Below are 9594 nucleotides of genomic sequence, written 5' to 3' on the forward strand. Positions count from 1 at the left end.
GGGGGGGGGGGGATTATTTGGTTTGAGGACCACTCCGAACGTATTTACGTTAGGTTCTTTCCAGGCTATCCCGTGAACAGTCTGCAGACAGGTAAATAATTCCTCAAATTTCAGGGCTGGGGCGCACCAAGGAAACTGGAAACCTAAATTTCCGAGAACTGTTATCACCTTGAGTTGAACCAATGTTACAAATGGAGAAGGGCAAAATGAAGAAACGGCAACGCAACTCGCGAAGAGACTGAGAAAATCAACTTCTAGTTAACGGAGCGTGCCAGTCTTCTCACACTTGCATTGCCGCGAAGTTTCCTAGTGTCACGTGTTCAATAACGCGCTTCAGTGATTCATTTGTTTCCTAAGATGGCACGGAAGATTGACGAAACTGTTAATTTTGATTTTGTGCAGTTAACTGAGCAAGAGACTAGTGTATATATATACAGTAGAACTTGGTTATAACGTCATCAAAGGGACCTAAAAATAGTGTCGTTATAAACGAATGTCGTTGTAACCGAAATGGGCACTTCCACAGTAGCCTTATGTTAGTCACGTAAAAATCTACCAAAAACCGAGTTAAAATGTTGCATTTTTTAGTGAAATACGTAGTTAAGTACAGACTAACGTAACATTAACGTGGAATTGCCCAAATGTGTAATATCAAAGACATATTACAGCGCTTTTCACTGACAATACACACCGCACTAATACTGTATATTAAAGGTAGGCCTACTCACCAAATTACAGTAGATTACATCAATTGTTGTGCCTTACTGTACCTAGATACGAGTACAGTAATCAGTTATCTTCATCTGTTTCCTGTTACTTGCCCAATACACACTTTCTAAATTACGTTCAATGTCCATATCAGAGAAATTCAGGAATGAAAATGACGTTACATACGAGGTTGATGCATTTGTGCATGTCGTACTAAGCAAGGTATAAAAACAGTTGCTTTATGAGGAATTAGTTCGTACCATTGAATATTTGATGCAATAGACAAGGTGTCGCAGAAACCGATGTTGCTATAACAAAGTTTTACTGTATATATATATATATGGCAGATTATACTAGGCAGGGAAAAATAGATTTGGCTGTGGAAAGTATTTCTCATGAAACGAAGGAGTCGGATCCTGGTTAAGTTCTTTCGAAACAATATAAGCACTTCAGTTTAAGTTGTCACAGAAGAACGGATGCACACAATGTTTTCTTTTCCTAATATTGTATGTAACCATCCTGTTGCATTAATATTTCATTTATTTCTCATATAATTCTGTCTTAATTACAACTTATACAGTCACGTATATAGTCTTGTTAAAACTGTGGCACAAATTAATTAACATCCCAATATTTTCCTTACGGTCGTCGTCCTCTCTTCTCACGCCGTCTCAACCGGTCTCAACTACCGCCAAATTATGGCAGGATCAGTATTATTATCTTCCACTGCAGAAGGTAAGTGCACGAAATTAAAAAATACAACCATGCATTACGTCGGACGAAGATACACACTTTTAAGATGATGTGAGTAACTACTCGAACATAAGTTTCCTCAGTGTGCGCCTGCTAGTCCGGAAACCAGTTGCCTGCTTGAAATTTGCGACATTTCTAGGAATTTGCGGTTGCCAGTTTCCTTTTTTATGTGCCCTCGGCCTAAGACGCAACTCAAATTTTCAACAGCAAAAAATGTGAAGTGTGTGTATCTTGAATTCGAAGTAATACGGTGATTAAGTACACGGACAAATTTACCTTATAACAATGAAAACATTAAGGAATAAAATTTCTATCTTAAGACGCGGGAACATGTGAAGAAGGGAAATTTATTTGTGGCTTTGCTCTAACCCCACGTACACATTTGTAAACATGAAAATATCGTACGTACTAGTTTCATAAACACGCTCAACCTATGCTGAACGTTCGGTGCGGCGAGGCATAAAGATACCAGTCCAGCGCAGCCCAGCCCAGTCGTGAGGCACACTGACTGCACCTTTCTGTTCCTTCGAGGTTTACATAAGGTAAATAATTTACGTAATTAATTAAAACCTGATTAATACGTGAATACGACATGATTCACTAAGTATATTTACACTGATAATTAAATGCCTACCAGTTAACACGAAATAACTTTCTAGCGCTATATAACACCTTTACAGTGGCATCAACTATCTTCGCCCGTTCGAAAGTTTCGCTTGTGGGTTCGAATCCCACTTGAGGTATGGATGTCTGTGTGCGTTTATTCTGTGTTTGTGTTGTCCTGTGAGTAGGTAGCGAACTTGCGACAGTCTGATCCCCTGTTCAGGGAGCCCTACCGACTGTGTATAGGATTAAGAAACTGAAAAGTGGTCAAGGCTCTACAAAGGACTGTAGTGTTAGAGATGGATAGATAGACAACTTACAAAAATGAGATGCAAATCCTTCTTCAGAGAGGTCACTGAAAAGCATCTCTGTTCTGAAAATGATACATCCTCGTTATGGTACTTTATACCTTTATACTAACGTTAGGATATGCTTTTACTAAGTGTTGAAATTTGTATAAAGATGAAGTTTCTGTAGCAGGAAAGATATTCCAACATGGTGACAACGTATTAACTTATGTTTGGAGGTATTTAGAGCATACATTAGACATGAAGGGAAATGTATTTAAGGAACAGACAAGGTTATATAAGGAAACGAAAAAGAAAATTTTACTTGTGTCTTCTATAAAAGCAAGAAAAGCTATATAAGATTTCAGACAATCACTGTACAAAAATATACTGTTTATACTGAAGTATTATGCCCAGCAGAGTTACAAGATTTGATATAACTAATATTAATTACATCATACGAACAAGTTCCAAAATTTATAATAACTTTATAGTATATTGATCATTTGGATCTCTTTCGGAATTTGGGATTTACATGAAGTTATTGTTTATCCAGATATTTGCTGTCAAACGTAACTCAATTCACAGATAAAATTATTGGAGATCAGTAATGTAGATTTTAACGTAATAAATCATATACTAACCAGATGTGCGTCATAATCACATGGCTGCAGAAAGAATGAGAGTACAACGCAGCAGTACGTACAGCAGCAATTTGCATATGGCGGCAGAAACTATGATTCGTTTACTATAGAAACGTCATAATTTATTACTATAATTTAAAGAATGCCGTCTTCTGGGATGTGGGGAACGTGTAGATATTGTGTTAACCGACGTTTCGGAGGTACGTATCGCCCCTATCCTCAGGGTATAAGAAATCGGAGAGCGATTAACCAGCGTGAGCAGGTGGTTGTAGTCTGCAGTCTGGGAGCTTTTTCCATGGGGGTAAATCGGCCGGGATGTGAAGCTGACAACTCACCTCCAACTAGTGCCGAGGTCATGAATATGTGGCTTTATATATAAACTCCCCCATACGTCTTCATAGCGTAGTGCTTAGTCAGTTGGGCACAGGGGAAATTTTGCCTTTACTCAAATCTCATATTTTCTTGTCATATTTCCTACTTACAACGGTCTGAAACAAGACCCTTTGCAGCTTTGCATTAGAATATGTCAAGAGTAAAGTCCGAGCGGTCTAAGGCATGCACTGTCTTCGCTCGCTTGGAAACCGGGATCGTGGGTTCGAATCCCACTCAGGGCATGGATGTTTAGTTTGTGCATGTGCGTTTTTCTGTGTTTGTGTACAGGTAGATGCCTTGCGACGAGCTGATCACCCGCCCAAGGAGTCCTACCGAATGTGTAAGATCTAGAAAAACCGAAGTGAATGGAGAAGTTCATGGAGGTACGCCTAGGCCCACTGGGGCTGTAGTGCCAAGGGGGAAAAAAAAAGTCATAAACAGAACAAAGTAAAAACAGAATTGAATGGGGCACATCAGCGTGTGGTCTATCCCTTTGACGTAGTTGAGTTCATTCAACATAATTGTATGAAACTGTACACTATTTAACAACTGACTATTGTGGTGTACAGTCTCCTTCATGTCTATAATCCATTTTCAATTTGTCTTTAATTTCTACAGTTTATTATTTTATTTAACTTTATTTTCTCATTTGCGCTTAACTCCGTCTAAATATTTCCCCATATACGAGTATTTTTATCTGTGTCCTGTTTGTACAACTTATTATCTAATATATAATAATTCCTCACTTAAGTGATGCCACTATTTAGTTAAAAAATTTGTTCTCCACATTTCTATCTCGGGGCCCCCTCAACAATATAATATCTCATATTCCTCTGATGTAAATTTGTTTCACAAAATCACAAATGTTCTAAGCAAAAATGTAGACCCTTGCTCATGTCTCGTTACCAAAATGTAGGACGAACTCATAATATTTTGAAGAAACTGTCACGTTTTGTGAGTGTGCGTCGCTATAAAGGGGCTTTTGGATTAATGGATTTATTGACCACTTATAGGTCGTACTACAACTATAACGCTATCGTTATTTCCACATTTTACAGGTCACTGACCCACACAGACTAGTGTCTTCAGTCTATTACTGTCTCCACCATCCGTTTCCTGGCAACGGATTCTAACACAGGAATTATAACGGTCTCACTAAATTACAGACTCCAAATCTCAGCCAGACAGCGGCTATCCTGCCTGAGGTTACTTCTAGTTCCCTTCAATCCTCCAGGCAAATTCCGGTATAGTACCCCGATTAGGCTTCGACCACTTCCTTCCAAGTCCTTTTCGATTCGTCACTCACTCCATCATCCAGCGTCATACTATGTCTCCATACTGACAGTGTCGTTAAATAAACAACTATAGAATCCGTTGTCTTTATCATGGATTGTATTTTGCACATCGATGTTTAACTTGACGGGCACGCGGTAGCGTCGTTGGTTGAGGCATTATGCTACAAGCCGGAAGGGCGCGGGTTCGATTCCCGATGAGGTCACTGCATTATTCAATCTACCTAATCCTTCCAGCAGCACTATGGCCCTCGGGCCGACTCAGCTTCTATCAAAAATGAGTACCAGGAATATGTCTTGGGGCAAAGGAAGGCCGGGAGGCGCATGAGGCTGACCTTACCGCCATCTGTGAGCCGATTGTCCAGAGAATATGGAAGCCTCGACGTCTCACAACACTATGTGCCTCCACGGCCTGTTACAGGGATAGTTTTACTTTTCTTACGTGTTTAAAACCTGTCACTGAATTCCCGTTAAAATTGAAGTCAGTAATAATGGAGATATTTCTAACTTACAAGCGAAAATTACTATTGCACTGTACTGAAAAATGTTACAATATCGTCACTTTATTGCGCGTAATAATCTCTGCTAAGCTAAGCTAAGCTGCGCTTACGTTATATGAATTGTGTTTCAGCAGCAGACTTGGTTTACACTTAAGGTGTAAGTAGGCTGTCAATGGCCGTAGCTCTGGTAACTCTTGAAAATACACAACTCATTGTAAAACTGCAGCATTATAGATATTTTTACACTTGGGACTTGACTTCTCCTATTGATATATATACACTGAAGTACCAAAAGTCATGGGATAGGTACCTAGTATCGTGTAGGACCCCCTCTAGCCCGGCGAAGTGCAGCAACTCGACGTGGCATCGATTCCACAAGTGGACGGAAGACCTCTGGAGAGATGTTGAGCCATGCCGTCTGGATAGCCGCCCACAGCTCCCTGCTATTTGTAGGTGCAGGATTTTGGGTGCGAATGGACCTCTCCACCACGTCCAATAAATGCTCGATTCGGCTCATGTCGGGCGAACGTGGAGGCCACACCATTCGTCGGAACTCTCCAGAATGCTCCTTGAACCAATTCTGGACAACTCCGACACGGTGCATTGTCCTGCTGGAATATCCCATCGCTGTTGGGGTAGATGAAGTCCATGAAGGGTTGCAAATGGTCACCAAGCAGTGTAACGTAGCGGTCACCGGTCAATGACACACCCCACACCAGTAGGGAATCACCACCAGCCTGCACGGTGCCTTGTTGATAACTGGGGTCCATGGCCTCATGGGATCTGCGCCACACTCGAACCCTACCATCCGCCCGAAACAACTGGTACCGTGACTCATCGGACCACGCCACATTTTGCCAATCCTCCAGGGTCCAATTAGCGACGTCACAAGCCCAGGTGAGGCGCTGTGTCCGGTGTCGTGGTGTTAACAGAGGCACTCTGGTCGGTCTTCTGCTCCCATATCCCATGGAAGCTAAGGAACGCTGCACTGACCTGCTGCATATGCGTCTGGTACCTCCTGCATTGAATGTGGATGTGATTTCAGCCAGTGTTGCTTGTCTGTTACCACGGACAATTCTAGCTAGACGCCGCTGGTCACGATCATTAAGCTCCCGTGGTCGGCCACTGCGTTGTCCACGGTGGGTGGAAATGCCTTGCACAAGGTATACCCGGTACACACGTGACACCGTGGATCGAGGAATGTTGAATGACCGCACAACTTCGGAAATGGAATGTCCCATCGCCTGGCACCCATTGTCGTGCCCCGTACAAACTCCGATAATTCACGTCGACTTGCCATGAGCAGACTGGCCGGTATTTAACCTGACTCACGATACTGCTCTGGACATTTCCCAAGCCGTCAAGGGACGGTGGCGCCACTTAAAAATAAATTTACATACTGCTATAAGTTATCCCTGAGCTTAATTAAGGATCAAGCCACGAAAATATATGGAGGAGTGGAGGTATAGTTCCGCAGTTCTTACCCTCGGCAGTAGATGGCGGTAAGTCGTCATTTTGACGCCCCGGTCGCTTTACCCCAGGGAAAGTCGCCGGTACCCATTGGATGTGAGACCGGGAGGGTTCCAGAGCCGGTGCGGACCCTACCGGGAACTGAACCGTCCATCTGATGTTATTTAAGGATGTATATGAGTTACGGTCTTAGATAAAAGTAGCTTAAATTTCAATTTAACGAATATCTGCACTTTGTGTGAATTAAATACGTAAGTTATAGGGTCATAAATGTTAATGTGGGAGTGTTTTTTTTTCTTTTTATCATTCTTTTGCCACAGATATCTTTGTTGAGGGGCTATGCTACAAGCCGGAAGGTCGCAGGTTCAAGTCCCGATGAGGTCATTGGATTTCTTTCAGTTGATCTAATACTTCCAGCCGCACAAGACCCTGGGGCTTACTCAGCCTCTAACAGAAATGAGTACCAGGAATTAATTAAATAATTTTCCTGGGGAGTAAAGCGCGGCCGGCGCGTAAGGCTGACAACCTTACCGCCATTTTTGAGCCGATTGTCTAGATAGTGTGGGACACTCAGCGTCTCACAACCCTATGCGCCTTCACGACCTGTTACAGGGATAGCTTTACTTTTTTTTTGACAGTTATTATTTGTGTAACTCATGATAATAAAACGTTTGAGAGTGAATACTCTCTCAATCGAACCAGACAAAGGAACTCTTGGATTTAAATTAAAGTATTCTTATACAAAGTAGTAAATCGAGTTTTAATTAAATAAAATGGTTATTATATTTGTGAAAACTGTGTAATTAATTCATTTCGATTATTAAAATACCCCGAGAAGAATTAAACTTGACAACACTGTAGTTTTCCATAAGTTGGCTGCCTTGCACAGTTCAGTGGTACCACATGAGCGGACCAACGCCACAGCTGAAACTTTAGTTGCGTTGTACAGCTGCTGGTTAATGGTAGCTACATTTCTCTTTGCTACATTGTGTTTTTCTTGCATCACAATACCAGTAGCAACTTATTGTTGGAAAGGAAGAATAGTGACTATAAGTACATGAGAAAAGACTCGCTCAGCAGAAAACTCGCTGTAGTTTCTTCTTCGCTATTCTGTAACCGTTTCCAACGTTGCTGAACTTCTACATCGATTAGCATGCAAATCGAGTAAAAATTTCAATACATTATTATTAATTTCTCCGTAACGGCATAGTAAAAGAAAATGTAATTTTGCAACATTATTCCTAAAGGCGGAAATTGTAAGCATAAACAATTTTTAAAGCCAGGATAACCATTTCACACGTTTTTCATCTACTATAATGTACGACATGACGAACTTCCATAAGATCACGTGTAAATTTAGTAAAAATTAAAAGTGCAGTAACTTCAGGACAGGGTAGTGAATTAACTCCAAACTTCTTCAGGGATTTCAGAATTAAAGAAAGAACGAGCTGTACAATTTGTATCCATTTTGCACCATTTTAAATGTGAGGCATGTCGTATCGTAGTTGGTTGAGGCACTGTGCTAAAAGCCGGAAGTTCGTGGGTTCGATTTCCAACGAGGTCATTGGATTCTTCAATTGACCTATTCCTTCCAGCTGCACTATGGCCCTAGAGTTGACTCAGCCTCCAACAGAAATAAGTACCACGAATCTTCCTGGGGGTAAAGGGCGGCCTGCTGGCGCGTAAGGCTGACAACCTCACCGCCATCTGTTAGCCGATTGTCTAGAAGATGTAGGAGCCTTGACGTCTCACAATCCTGTAGGCCTCCACGGCTTGTTGGAGGCATATCTTTACCTTACTTACTTATGGAGCTGAGCCCTTCTTGAGGAGAAGTCAAATCTGCAGCTACTCAAGAATTTCCCTGCATTTTATGGAACCCGAAGGTTTATTACCGTGTTCACATGAACCCTCCACTGGTCCCTATCCTGAACCAGATCAATCCAATCCATACCATCCCATCCTATCTCTCTTAAGATCCATTTTAATATTGTCCAGCCACCTACGCCTTGGTTTTTCCAGTGGTGTCTTTCTTCAGGCTTTCCCACAAATATCCAATATACATTCTTCTTCTCCATACCCAGAGGGCAAAGGACGGGTGGATTCAGAAACCCTTGTAAATGTAGTGGAAGATTAAGTTCAGGAAGTCCTTGAGGTGCGGAGTTCATGCCCACTTCTGTAGCTGCGTTGTATTGTTGATAGTGTGCCATTTGGGGCATAGGATTATTGGGTACTTTCTGAGGAAATGTTTTTCCGTAGTACGTTTGCATTTGTGTTTACTGTTTGGTGCGGGAGTAATTCCTGAGGTCCAGTTTGGTATCTGGGGTAATTTCGTTCAGTTTTCGATAGATATGGTTCCTGGTTAGTTTCATGCTTCATTTTCTCCCCACTGGACTGATTATGATTTCCTGCTTGTTCTGGGAGATGATTTCCATGTCGTAACCATTCATGCTGCAGAAGTCCTTTGCCTGAGCCAACGTTACTGTGATGTGTATGTGTGCTTCCTTTCTGCCGAGTTAGAATTCTATATTGAACATTTGTTTGACGCTGATCAGTCTTAGCCCTTATTTATTTTGATGATTATAGATGTCCACGAAATTTATTTCTAATTAATTGTCGGTAATTTAAATTTCAAAAGTCTTATGTTTCGGTATTACTGGAAATGTATCGTGATCTATAATATCGTATTTCATCGTCTGGGACGTGCAATACGGTGTTTACGTTGAAAATTTCTAGATTCTGGCAGAAACAAGAAGTCCGGAGTTATGACATTTACGATCAGTCATAAATTTAGCTCGGGTACAGGGAACCGGACGCGCCTAAAAGGACAGGTCAGAGCTTGTTACAATTGCCTGTGAATGAGGGCCAGTATGATTGGGTTGCCTCGTTCAAGCTTCCTACGGAAGATGGGATGAAAATGTATATGTCAACACCATCTTTCGAATTCCCGGCGTGGGGGTGCAAGCCA

At 41.7% G+C, this 9594-nt stretch overlaps 1 protein-coding gene across 1 annotated transcript in view; it reads left to right on the top strand.

The window, feature by feature from the left end:
* Positions 1–1905: 1905 nt before the first annotated feature.
* Positions 1906–9594, top strand: part of LOC111873305 — a 10516-nt gene continuing 2827 nt past the window's right edge. The window contains exon 1 of the mRNA XM_023867912.2: positions 1906–2003. The gene's annotated coding sequence lies outside the window, so the exon portion shown is untranslated. The remainder of the gene's footprint in view (positions 2004–9594) is intronic.

Source organism: Cryptotermes secundus, unplaced genomic scaffold, assembly GCF_002891405.2.
Source record: "Cryptotermes secundus unplaced genomic scaffold, Csec_1.0 scaffold189, whole genome shotgun sequence".
Classification (NCBI taxonomy): Eukaryota; Metazoa; Arthropoda; class Insecta; order Blattodea; family Kalotermitidae; genus Cryptotermes; species Cryptotermes secundus.